Genomic DNA, 12,582 nt, shown 5'->3' with positions numbered 1-12,582 from the left:
TGGATTTTTCTTATACCACAACACCGGTTTAATTTGTCTAAACAACGTTCGGAATGAGGCGCTGCGGGAAACTGTTTAAGGGGGACTTATTTCACTGCTACACTGGTGTTGCGCGGGGGCTCTTTTTCACTGCTACACCGCTAAACAGGCATGCAACGGACGACATGCGATAGTAGAAGTATTGCGCTGTGAAAATGGACAGAGAACATTCCGAAACTGAAGCTGTAGCAGACAATAAAGTTGAAAATGATGACACAGAAGAACTTTTGCTGGAAAAAGGAGTCACGTCTGTGGTCTGGAGATACTTTGGATTTAAAAGGTCGGATGTTGACCATTATGTTCAAATATGTGAATACTGTTTCTATACTACTGGATAATACTGCAAGCCAAGTTGTACTTGTTTTATTTTTTTTCAATACTGTGTAATGTACCTGGGTACTGTGTAATAGTGTGATGACATGTTGACTTTATTCTCGACATTTCCACTTTAATCTCGACGCTTATGACAAGAATAAAGTCATCATGTTGACTTTATTCTCGACATGTTGACTTTATTCTCGCAATTCGTTATTAAAGTAGAGCATCGTAAACTAAACTTCATGTTAAAATGAATGAATGAATTTACTAGATTTTCTCAAACCCCGTCATAAGTTATGTAGCACATTAAATGCTTTGTGTTAAGTGTTCCCAGAGCCATGTTAATCGCTAATGCTTCTTAAACTGACTTCCTCTTGCACTAAGAGGAGGCGCAAGCAGCACACAGAATACATTAATTTCATGATATTCCTGCCCCCTGAACATTTACAATTCTAAGATAAATACTTGATATAATTTTCACGATGAAATGCATTAAAGCATGTATTAATCATGTGGGGGCACAGTGGCGTGGAGGTTGCACTGCTGCCTAGCAGCAATGGGTCCTGGTTGTTCCTTGCTTTGAATTTGCATGTTTTTCTGGTGGGTTTACTCGGCGTGCTTCAGTTTCCTTTCAAAGTCATGTACAACCCCCATTTCAATGAAGTTGGGATGTTGTGTAAAACGTAAATAAAAACAGAATACAATGATTTGCAAATCCTTTTCAACCTACAGTATATTCAATTGTATACACTACAAAGACAAGATATCCAATGTTCAAACTGATAAACTTTATTGTTGTTTTGCAAATCTTCACTCATTTTAAATTTGATGCCTGCAACGCGTTCCAAAAAAGCTGGGACAGGGGCATGTTTACCACTGTGTTATATCACCTTTCCTTTTAACATCACTCAATAAGCGTTTGGGAACTGAGGACACTAATTGTTGAAGCTGTGTAGGTGGAATTCTTTCCCATTCTTGCTTGATGTACAACTTCAGTCGCTTAACAGTCCGGGGTCTCTGTTGTCGTATTTTGCGCTTCATAATACACTACACATTTTCAATGGGAGACAGGTCTGGACTGCAGGCAGGCCAGTCTAGTACCCACACTCTTTTACTACGAAGCCACGCTGTTGTAACACATGCAGAATGTGGCTTCGCATTGTCCTGCTGAAATAGGCAGGGACATCCCTGAAAAAGACATCTCTTAGATGGCAGCATATGTTGCTCCAAAACCTGTATGTACCATTCAGCATTAATGGTGCCTTCACAGATGTGCAAGTTTCCATGCCATGGGCACTAACACACCCTGTGATGATGCGGGTTCCGCTCCGTGCTCCCATCAGCTGTTAGGGAGCCCTTGAACCCAACACCGTTGGTAATGTCACTGATGAGCTAGACAGTGAGGCAATAACATTTGAGCAAGGGGATGGTTCAAAAGTGCAAAAGTGCTTTTATTACAAATCCAAATAACAAAAGCTAAGTGTTCAGATAAAGTGCAGCAGTGCAATGTTCAATAAATAATCCATAAAAGAAACGTGTGGAGGTTAAAATAATTAAATAGAAAAATCCTCTAAAAACAACGAGGTAAAATGTCACAGGAAGCAATCTGTTAAAACCACTAAGCCCAGTGTCCTTTGTTACTCTGGCGGCTCCCCTGCTACTCCCGTCTGGGCTACTCAACAGGCGAGACGCTCTCATTTCAGCTGACCTTCTGCCTACTCCTCCTGCTAGAGTTGTCAGACTTGCCTCACCAATCCTTGGCTCCGGTCGGCTCCTCCATACAATGACATGGGACTTCCTCCCACGGCCAAGGCTCTCACGTGGAGGACACCATATCCCATGTCCAGACTCCCGCTGCCATCTGCGGAATCATGCAGAGAATCATCCACCTCTGGTCACTCCCGTCCTTCCTGAAACAAACTGCGGGAGCGACAACAACTACTACGGCCTGGGTGTCAGCCTAACCCCAGGCTGTCTGCTCAGCTGCCGCGAGCCTGCTTTCGCTCGCTCGCTCACTCACTCATACCGGCGCACGCTCTCTCTCTCTCTTGCTTGCTTCCTCCCGTAACCTCCGTCTTTCTTTCCTTCTTTCACCTCGTTCTCTTTTTCTTCTCTTCCTTCTAACCGTCTAGGGCTTCTCTATATATGCAGAGAGGACATAGCAGCTGCAGCCCATTAGCCACAGGAACAATCACGGATGTGGGCAGTCTCTCACCTGTGCACTTAGGTGAGAAACGCCCACACCACAGATTGCCCTGCGGCTTGCTACAGCCACCACGCCCCCTCGCTATGCCGCGAGCGCGGTGATTATTTATTTTAAACAAACTGGCCTTTGTTAAAGGAGCTGTGGATCACCTTAACACCACATTCCACCCTCCATAAGACTCCAGTTGCATGGGAAGGCTCCACACCACTACCAACCCAATGCAACTGGAGACCAGGGGTCTCATGTATAAACGGTGCATACGCACAGAAATGTTGCTTACGAACGTTTCCACGCTCAAATTGCGATGTATAAAACCTAAACTTGGTGTAAAGCCACGCACATTTCCTCGGTAACTCAAACCCCGGCGTACGCAAGTTCTCCGTTTGGTTTTGCAGACTGGCAGCACCCAGCGTCAAAGCAGTGCTACTGTTCCTGTGTGGTTTCCTTTCATTTTTAGATCGACATCCCTGATGCGGCTGTATCATATACACTGAAACTAACTGCATATCGTTGATAAATTTAAGGCACCTGATTGTAATCAATTTGTAACAATATAATTGTGCACAGAATGGCCAAACTATTCCACTGCCATGGCTGCTTTAGCGTTGTTAGAGGACATCGCAAATGGAAGGATTAGAAGAGAACGCGTATTCAGAGATCATACGGATTTCTTGGCACATGATGATGACTGGCTACTAAGTTGGTTTAGATTTCCAAGAGCGATCCTCTTGGAGCTGTGTGCTGAAGTGGCACCTGCTTTACAAAGGCAGACTTTCAGGAATTGTGCTCTACCTGCTCCTTTGTAAGTTCTGTCCACTCTCGGATTTTTAGCCACAGGAGCTTTTCAGCATGAATTGGCTGACCAATCCGCTATTTCTCAGTCATCACTGAGTCGTGCCATGCTAGCTGTATGGGATGGTATTATCCGCTTGTCAAGCAGATATATCAGATTTCCATACACTCCGGTTGAACAGGCAAACATCAAAGCGCAATTTCCAGAAATGTCCGGTTTTCCAAAATGTCATCGGAGCGGTCGACTGCACACATTGCTATAAAGGCACCTTCACAGAATGAATTTGTTTATGTAAATAGAAAGCATTTTCACTCTATTAATGTGCAAATCATCAGTGATGCGAAAATGCGCCTCACTAATGTTGTTGCGAGATGGCCTGGCTCAACTCATGTTTCATTCATCCTGAGAAATAGTAGTGTGGGGAACAAACTTGAAAATGGTGCGGTGCGTGATGGCTGGCTCCTCGGTAAGATAAGACTTTTATTACCTTTTAATCACAGTCGTACGTTATCTGTACAATGTAACCATATAACACGATTACTTAGGTGACAGTGGGTACCCGCTAAAGACGTGGCTCCTCACCCTCTCGCCAACCCACTGACTGAACAAGAGCGACGTTATAATGACCTCCACTCTCGAGCTCGGGCGGTGGTAGAACGTACTATAGGGCAGCTTAAGGGCCGTTGGCACTGCCTGGATAAGACTGGTGGAGTGCTGCTCTATAGTCCACAGAAAGTGTGTCGCATCGTGCAAGTATGTAGCATTCTACATAATATGGCACTCATTCATAGCTTGCCCGTACCTGAAGAGATGCGGTATGATGAACTGGACCCTGGTCCACCAAATGAGCAGCCACACCGGACAGCATTACAGTGTCGAATGAATGTAATTAACAGAATGTAAAAACAGGTAAGCAGATGCATCATTTATTTATTCACAAAGTCATTTAATTTTTGATTAATATCACACAATACTGCCTTTATATTTCGTAGTTCATTGGCTACATTCCGTTGTGCATTGACTACATCTCTCACCGCAACCACCAATGCATTTTGAGATTCCAGAACTGCATCAGTCAGCACACGGCCAGATGATCGAACAGTGGTTTCCGAGGCAGGGGTGTGTGAGCAGCCAGCGCCCAAAGATGTGGTCAGCACAGACACAGCACCATCATTGCCTGGAGCCACGTCCTCAGCATTGGGGTCAGCTTTTGTACTGTTGTCTGGAATTAATTTAGTAGTAATTAATGCAGCATCTGCAGCCTGATTGTCTTATTTCACATACAAATTATTTACACGAGTATGGATAATAGTAATCAAAAAAGAAATGGTAACTCACCATCACCTGCGGTGATGTCAGAATCACCCTCCCCAGCTGGTACAATGCCGGCAATGAGTGTTTCGCCAATAATTGCAGCAACTCGCTGCTCAAATCGTGTGAGCTCCGGGAGTTCACTACCTCCTCCAGTCGTGCTGACATGCAGACGATGAGCTGCAACTCTCCTTTTCATGGCAACTTTGATGTCAGACCACTTCTTTTTTATTTTGGTCACAGTGCGACTTTCTGCTCCAGCACTTTTAAGTGCATCCACCACGCTATGCCACTCCATCAATTTCCTTTTGTTACTAATTCCACTTCCTAAGCTACCAAATAAAACATTTTTCCTGGCCTTTACTTCACTTAGCAGGACCTCCATTTCGCATTCGCTGAAGTTTTTTTTTTTTTTTTCCCCCCATGCTTTCGTCATTGTCTTCCTGAAGCACTGAAGGTAAGGGGCTATTTATATTGATTTGCATATTCAAAGAGACGTAATTCTGGGAGGAGTTGGGGTGGGGCAGCAAGCGCGTGCACATGCGTTACTTTTCACGCTGATCGGGATTTATGTAGCGGAAGAACATGAAAGTTTACGTGCGCACAGATTCCTGCATCTGGATTTTTCTGTGCGTAAGCACATTCCCACTTTTGTGCTTACGCCATGTTATAGTGTGAGTTCTACGCACGGCATTATACATGAGGCCCCAGGTCCACAGCTCATCACACCTGCCATGAGGGGAGTAAAAGTAAAAAAGAGACAACGGGAGGTAGAGAGAAGACAGGAAGCAGGTGGAGAGAGCCGGTGTGAGGAAGGAGAATGAGCGAGTTGGAGAAAACAGGCAGCTGGGAGGAGAGCCCATGATGGGAGTGTTTGGCAGACACTCAGTGGGGCTGAGAAAGTAGTCACTCCAGCTGGGCGATTTAGGAGCTGGAGTGACCAGTGGAGGAGTCGACTGACCGTAGAAGGCAGTGGGAGTCGATGAGGCTTTGGACTGGTTTAGCCTCAGTGTGAGCGCCTTGGCCGCTGGGGAATGGACCAAAGTCTTGGTCCGGTTGGGAGCCTGACGAAGCCAAGGATCGGAGGGCTACCGGACCTGATTGAAGGGCAGCTGTTCCTGCAGGTAGGCGACTCTCCTGTAGAGCAGCCCAGATGGGTGTAGCAGGGGAGCCGCCATGGTAACAGAAGACACCGGGCTTTTTGGTTTTAACATATTGCTTCCTGTGACATTTTACCTCGTGGTTTTTAGAGAATTTTTCTATTTAATGATTTTAACCTCCACACGTTTCTTTTACGGATTATTTATTGAACATTACACTGCTGCACTTTATCTGAACACTTTTTCTATGGTATTTTAACCTCCACGTTTCTTTTTATGGATTATTTATTTATTTATTGGAACTTTGAATGCACTGCACTTGATTTGAACACTTTTGTTATTTGGATTTGTAATAAAAGCACTTTGCACTTTTGAACCATCCCCTTGCTCAAATGTTATTGCCTCACTGTCTAGCTCATCGGTGACATTATCGACAGTGTTGGGTTCAAGGGCTCCCTAACAGCCGATGGGAGCATGGAGCAGAACCCGCATCGTCACAGATTACTGTAGAAACGGAACACACATGAACTGCATGTGTTCCAAATAGCGATCTATTATTTCCACTCTAAAACTCCAGCACTTCAGTCACTCCCAGATAATCAGACAAGGCATGAGCTGGGAAAAGTTAGTGAACGTTCTGCGGCGGTGGGGGATGGAATAGCCGGCTGCTTGCTGCTCGTGTTAATCGGAACATTTAGAAGACAAAAGAGAGCTGAGAACAGTTTTAAGGTGGGCTGGATCTACGAGTTTTTTCGTAGACTCTGGTAATTCTAGTGTTAATGTCATTTATTGTCATTTATTACTAAAATATGAAAAAAGTTTCTGTTTTAATGATGTGTTTACACAGATTACTGTAGAAACAGAACACACATGAGATACATGTGTTCCAAATAATGATCTATTTCCATTCTAAAACTCCAGCACTTCATTCCCATATAATCAAGGCTGGAACTGGGAGAACTTTGTGCCCGTTCTGTGGCGGCGGGGAGATGGAAAAGTAGACTGCTTGCTGCTTGTCTTGATCTGCACATTTACAAGACAAAAGACGCTGACAGAGAGGTGTGAAGGGATTTAAGGTGGGCCGGATTTACAAGTTTTTTTGTAGGCTTTGGTAATTCTAGTGTTAAAGTGCTTCCTACATTGGTTACATATTCTGAGTAAATGAAAGGCAATTGGGTTATTAATGTATATATAATGTATAATAGTTTGCATTAACTGGAGTACACAGCAGGTAATATAAAGAAGTACTGCAAGATTTTAATTCTATTTTAGACCAGGCGTGTATATTTTCATCAATTTGTGTCGAAGTCTTTATGGCCTGTATATTTGCCACCCAGTAATAAAATTGAAAGTTAGGTAGAACCATGTCCCCTTCTGCTTTAGGTTGTTGAAGAATTGCCCTTTAGATGTTTGGATGTTTCGAATTATAAATAAATGAGGTTATGATTGAATCTAATTTCGTGTAAAAAAAAAAAAAAAAAAGATTTGTTAAGTCCTGGGGCCTCATGTATAAACAGTGCGTATGCACAAAAATGTAACATACGAACGTTTCCACGCTCAAATCGCGATGCATAAAACCTAAACTTGGCGTAAAGCCACGCACATTTCCACAGTAGCTCCAACCCTGGCGTACGCAAGTTCTTCTCTCAGTTTTGCAGACTGGCGACACCCAGCGTCAAAGCAGTGCTACTGTTCCTGTGTGGTTATACTTTCTTTTTTACATCCACATTCCTGACGCTGTTTTATCATATACACCGAAACTAACTGCATATTGTTAATTAGTTTAATGCATCTGATTGTAATTAACCTGTAACAATATAATATTCCAGGGAATAGCCAAAGTATTCCAAATACCACAGCTGCTTTAGCGTTGTTACTTTCACGGCACCTTCTTTTTCTTCTTACAGCTGCTCCCATTAGGGGTTGCTACAGCGGATCATCTTTTTCCATATTACTCTCACTGCACCACTCAGAGTATTTATATCACTATATCCGAGTGGGGAGTCACAGATCTACAGCAGAGAATTATCGGTATACAGCATCAAGCACATGCTGCCTCAGCCATGCTACCTATTTGAACTGCTCTCACACGGCAAATGCTTCAAAGCCTTTCCTGTACGGACCTCGCAGTTCAGAAACAGTTTCATCCCAAGAACTATAAATGCACTCAATCAGTCCATCAAGTGCTCCCTGTAGAGCTATTTGGACTTATAAGTACAATTATCTCAATGTAAACTTGCGATACAGTTATAATATTGCACAACCTGAGCCACTTTATAAAGCACGTATTTACATATGATGACAATATAATTTTTAAGATGAAATGCAGCAAAATATGTTTATTATATTATATAGATAAAACTTTAACTTCATTTAAATAATCTATATTGTTAATAATTAAACATGTGAGGACACGGTGTCACTGCGCTAGCAAGGATCTAGCGCTCCATTTACGGATTGTTCCTGCCTCGCGCTGTATTCTTTCTAGTGCTGGCGCGACACTGGAAGGATAGATGGATAGAATAATTAAAACACGTACTACGAAGATATTTCAACGTTTCTTAAAAGTTTTGAAGAATTGGCGTTCTAAGCTTATTGATGGCTTAACATCTATTACAGAGCTGATTGTGTGGCGATTGGGTATTTGGAGAAAGAAAAATAAGGACAGGAATAGGGGGTTAGTACGTTTGAAAGAGACAGTACTGCTACAATAAATTATTTCATCGAAGGTCGCGCATGGCGCAGCAAGCATCCTGTGTGAGGCATGAACAATCCCTGTGCCACCGTGTTCCCATGTTTAATAACATGCTTTAACTCCTATCATCATGAAAATGATAAAGTATACATCTCAGTATTTTAATTATTCAGAGAGCTGTAATATCACGAATGTAATGGATTCTGTGTCCTGTTGGAGAAAGAGAAAGCCGGTTTAAGAAACATGTAGTGATTCACACACATAGAGCACACAGAAGATCAAATACAAAAAAAAGCATTTAACGTGCTACTTTAGTTACAATGGGATTTGAAAAACTAGTAAATTAAACGATTTTAAGATGAAGTTTATGATGTTCTATTTTAATGACAAAATAAACTTTGTGATTAAAGTGGAAATTTCGAGATTAAAGTTGACATTTCGTGCTTTTTTCCCCCACTGTGTGCCTATTCTGTGTACCCTAATAAGCTTTCATATGAAACTCAGGCGGTGGACTATGACCGCCTTTTCACAGCGACTTTGATATCCTCTCCGCTTCTTTTTTTATTTCAGGCACTGTGCGACTTTGTGAACTTGAGCTTTCGAGTTTCTCCGACACTCTATGTGACTCGATCATCTTCCTTTAGTTGTTTATACCACCTTTTAAACCAACAAATAGGACGTTTTTCATTGCCTCCACTTGGTATTCGCTGAAATTATTCTATTTCCCCCCATGCTTTTGCCATTGCCTTTTCACAGAATGCTGAGCTTAAGGGCTTTTTATATTGATTTGCATATTCAAAGAGGCATAATAGCAGGCGCGTGCACATGCGTTTCTTCCACTACATAAATCCTGGTCAGGGTGAAAAGTATGTGGAAGTTGACGTTCACACAGATTTATGCATCTGGATTTTTTTGTGTGTATGAACATTTCCGCTTTTTTGCTTATGCCATGTTATAGTGTGAGTTCTAGGCACGGCGTTATTCATGAGGCCCCTTTTTCCTCTGACATGCCAAGAGAGACAGACCACATAAAGAACAAAATGAAGCCCCCAGAAGCAGTGTAGAAAAGGTTAAAATTGAGGTAGCTTTTGAAAGTACATTCCCAATACAATAATCCAATGCTGATTTAGATACAAAGACTGGTTATGAAGAGTTCTAGGCAAAAAAAAAAATCAATAAATAACTGAAGAGCCACTTAAGCCAATTAAACACAGGAAAATGTAGGAATCCAAAATACAGTGCATTTACTTTTTAAAAATATTAAGGTTTCAAAAATATTACTCAGCCAATGCTTCCAAAATATGAAATGAATAAGGTATTCATACACAATCAAATCACAAATGAAAAAAAACAGAACTACAGAGCAATTAAACATCAGAATAGTAAATACTTTTATTTCAAAACATGGGTATTTACACTTGACTTGCATCGCCGCCTGTATTTTACTTTAACATGCTAATTTTAATATACACCACTTTACAAAGCATAATAAAGTATATCTATATAAACAAGTATCACAATATCTATCAATGACCTTTTGTTTTATTTTGAAACAATAAATAAAGTGAATTATAAGCACATACAAAAATAGTAAAAGGTTTCATAAGTGCCTATCAGACATTTTGAGCCCAAGATTACTATCTGAGAACGTTCACTTGACTGACGCATAGCACAAAAGCGACAACCTGAAAAGAACACTGAGATCTGTTAAGTTTTTTTTTTCCATATTTTTGACTACAGAACAGATGATCCACTAGATTGTGTGGACTAAAATGCAGCTGGGACCCAAATGCTTTGTCTATGGCTAATAGGGCTGGGTATCAGCACTGATGTCCTGATTCAATTTGATTCTGATTCACAATGTTCCAATTTTCACAATTAGCCATAGAGGTGGCTTTTTTTTTTTTTTTTTTTTTAGAAATTACTTAACCATGCATAGAGAACATTAATATAATGTGACAATTTTCAATAGCACTTCATTTGAAGTGTGTCTACATAGTGACTTCATAACATATGCAGGAGCATGGAATGACATTTAAGAAGAAATACTTAATATTTACAAGAAGTGGAGCAAAATACCATAAATATATTTAAAAAAATAAAACTTTTTCACAGCACCGCACTGTTTTGTCTTGGTAGACTAATATTTTACTCTACTTTCCCCTTTTGTATTATTAATATGTAGCCTTTGTCAGAATGCCTCAAATCTCACAGACTTACCACTGTTTATAAGGTATTGTAAGGTAAGGTATTGTACCATATAACTTCTCCCCACCTTCTACATCTACTGTATAATCTCAGGCAAATAGGCATAGTAAAAGACAAGCAGGAGTTAAGTTAAAATTTAAACAATGTATTATTGATAATATTCATAAATAATAACAATATGCAAAGTACACTTGAATATTGGCAAACATAAAACATGATAAATGGTGATGTCTAGTTTCAGGCAGCACATAGACTTGTTAGTTACTTAAAATGTCTCTAGTTAAGGCATCATTTTGTGGTCAGCTTTCTTCAGTCTCAATATGGCTGCCGAGCTGTGCTCTTCTTTGTGTAGTTCTTTTCAGTTCATGGTGTGAGATGGTCTTTCATCAGTTTCGTAAGAGACAGAGGGTGAGGTAAAGCAAGCAAATTTTTAGATTTTCAGTCCAACCCCAAGAGCCAATAGGGTGTCGTGGTACTTAAAGGCTTCTGATACAAGCCAATTCCAAACATCCATACTTCAAACCAATGGGGCACAGAATACCTTCACACCTGCCCACAAAACCATATGTTAAGGTAAAGCTTGGCAGTTAGGCAGTCTGGCTTTCCTGTGGGGGATGATGGAGACTTTAGCAGAGAAACACTTACCAAACTTGTTTGAGGCACTATGTCGTAAAATTACCCTAAAATTGGGGAAGGGGTTCTTACCATCAAACCATTGCTGTTATTATCAATAATGTAACCCTAATATTGCACTGCTTTGTCTAAGTTACAAATAAAGACGTACAAAATATTTATCAACTTGTATGCAAAATTTCACATCACAACACGCACTCCTTCAAAATTCACCTTAATTTAACTAACATGTGTATCACCACATCAGAATCCACACATATTATAAGGGGGCTCCTTGTTTTAATACAATGCAATGGCATCTACTTTATAAAACATCTATATCATCTTGTGCATAATATTATTATAAAATAATCATATTGTGTGGCAGACGACCAGGGACCTTGCCCACCGGGAAGCCTGGAACAGGGAAGGTCCGGGAGAGGGGCAATATATTCCCCTGGACAAAAGAGGGCAGCCCCCCTGGATTCCATCAGGACCACAGATACGGAGCTGGAAAGCTCAGCCCTATGGAGGTCCAAAGACAACAGCACTTCCACCACACTAGGAAGTGCTGCCGGAAGAGTAATGGAGCCCATCTGGAGCGGGATAAAAGGGGCCGCCTCACTCTATTTGGGGAGCCAGAGACGGGTGGCAGTAGATGGAGCTTGCAAGAGAGGAGTGGAGGCGGCTGAAGGAAGGAGGACGAAAGGACAGAGCTGTACTGTGGCAATTTGTGCACTGTGTGTGTTGTTAGAAAAACAAACTGTGTGTGTTTTGGACATTTGGACTCCATGTCTGTCTGGGTCGAGTCTGATCTTTCATAATTGCTTAAATAATAAATGTTGTTAAATAATGCATTTGTGTGTTCTGAATCTCCATGTAGACACCCTTCAACTAAACTCTTTGCCAAATTTATTCCCATATTGGACATTTAAAATAAACTTGCATTAGTCGAAATTACAGAGAGGCTGGAAGACTCATGTCTGTCTGCAATTCTTCAGTTGCTCACTTGTAGCAGTCTTGTTAAACAGTCTCAAAAATGTGTCCTCACAATCCTCTGACAAATAGCAAGCATTTTAAAATGAGAATCTAGAGCTGATGCTTGTTGACAGCAGCATTGAATAAACGGAACATAAAAGAAGAAGAACTAGCCATCAAAACTGATAACATAGCTATTACAAAGCTACTTCAAGTTGGCTGCTTTGAACACATGCTCACTTTTGTATTGCATGCTGCAATGAAAATTACAACAATTGCCCGCTTGCTTTTTCCATAGTAGCAGTACAAATAGCCACATGCT

General features: G+C 41.2%; 1 protein-coding gene across 4 annotated transcripts in view; it reads right to left on the bottom strand.

Annotated features, from left to right (window-relative positions):
- LOC114654252 (peroxisome proliferator-activated receptor alpha-like) overlaps positions 1-12,582 on the bottom strand; it is a 107,688-nt gene that overhangs the window by 77,605 nt on the left and 17,501 nt on the right. The window lies entirely within an intron of this gene.

The sequence above is a fragment of the Erpetoichthys calabaricus genome, chromosome 1 (assembly GCF_900747795.2).
Source record: "Erpetoichthys calabaricus chromosome 1, fErpCal1.3, whole genome shotgun sequence".
In the NCBI taxonomy this organism is placed as follows: Eukaryota; Metazoa; Chordata; class Cladistia; order Polypteriformes; family Polypteridae; genus Erpetoichthys; species Erpetoichthys calabaricus.
The sequence above is the reverse complement of the archived record's forward strand: the minus strand, read 5'-3'. Positions and strand labels throughout refer to the sequence as shown.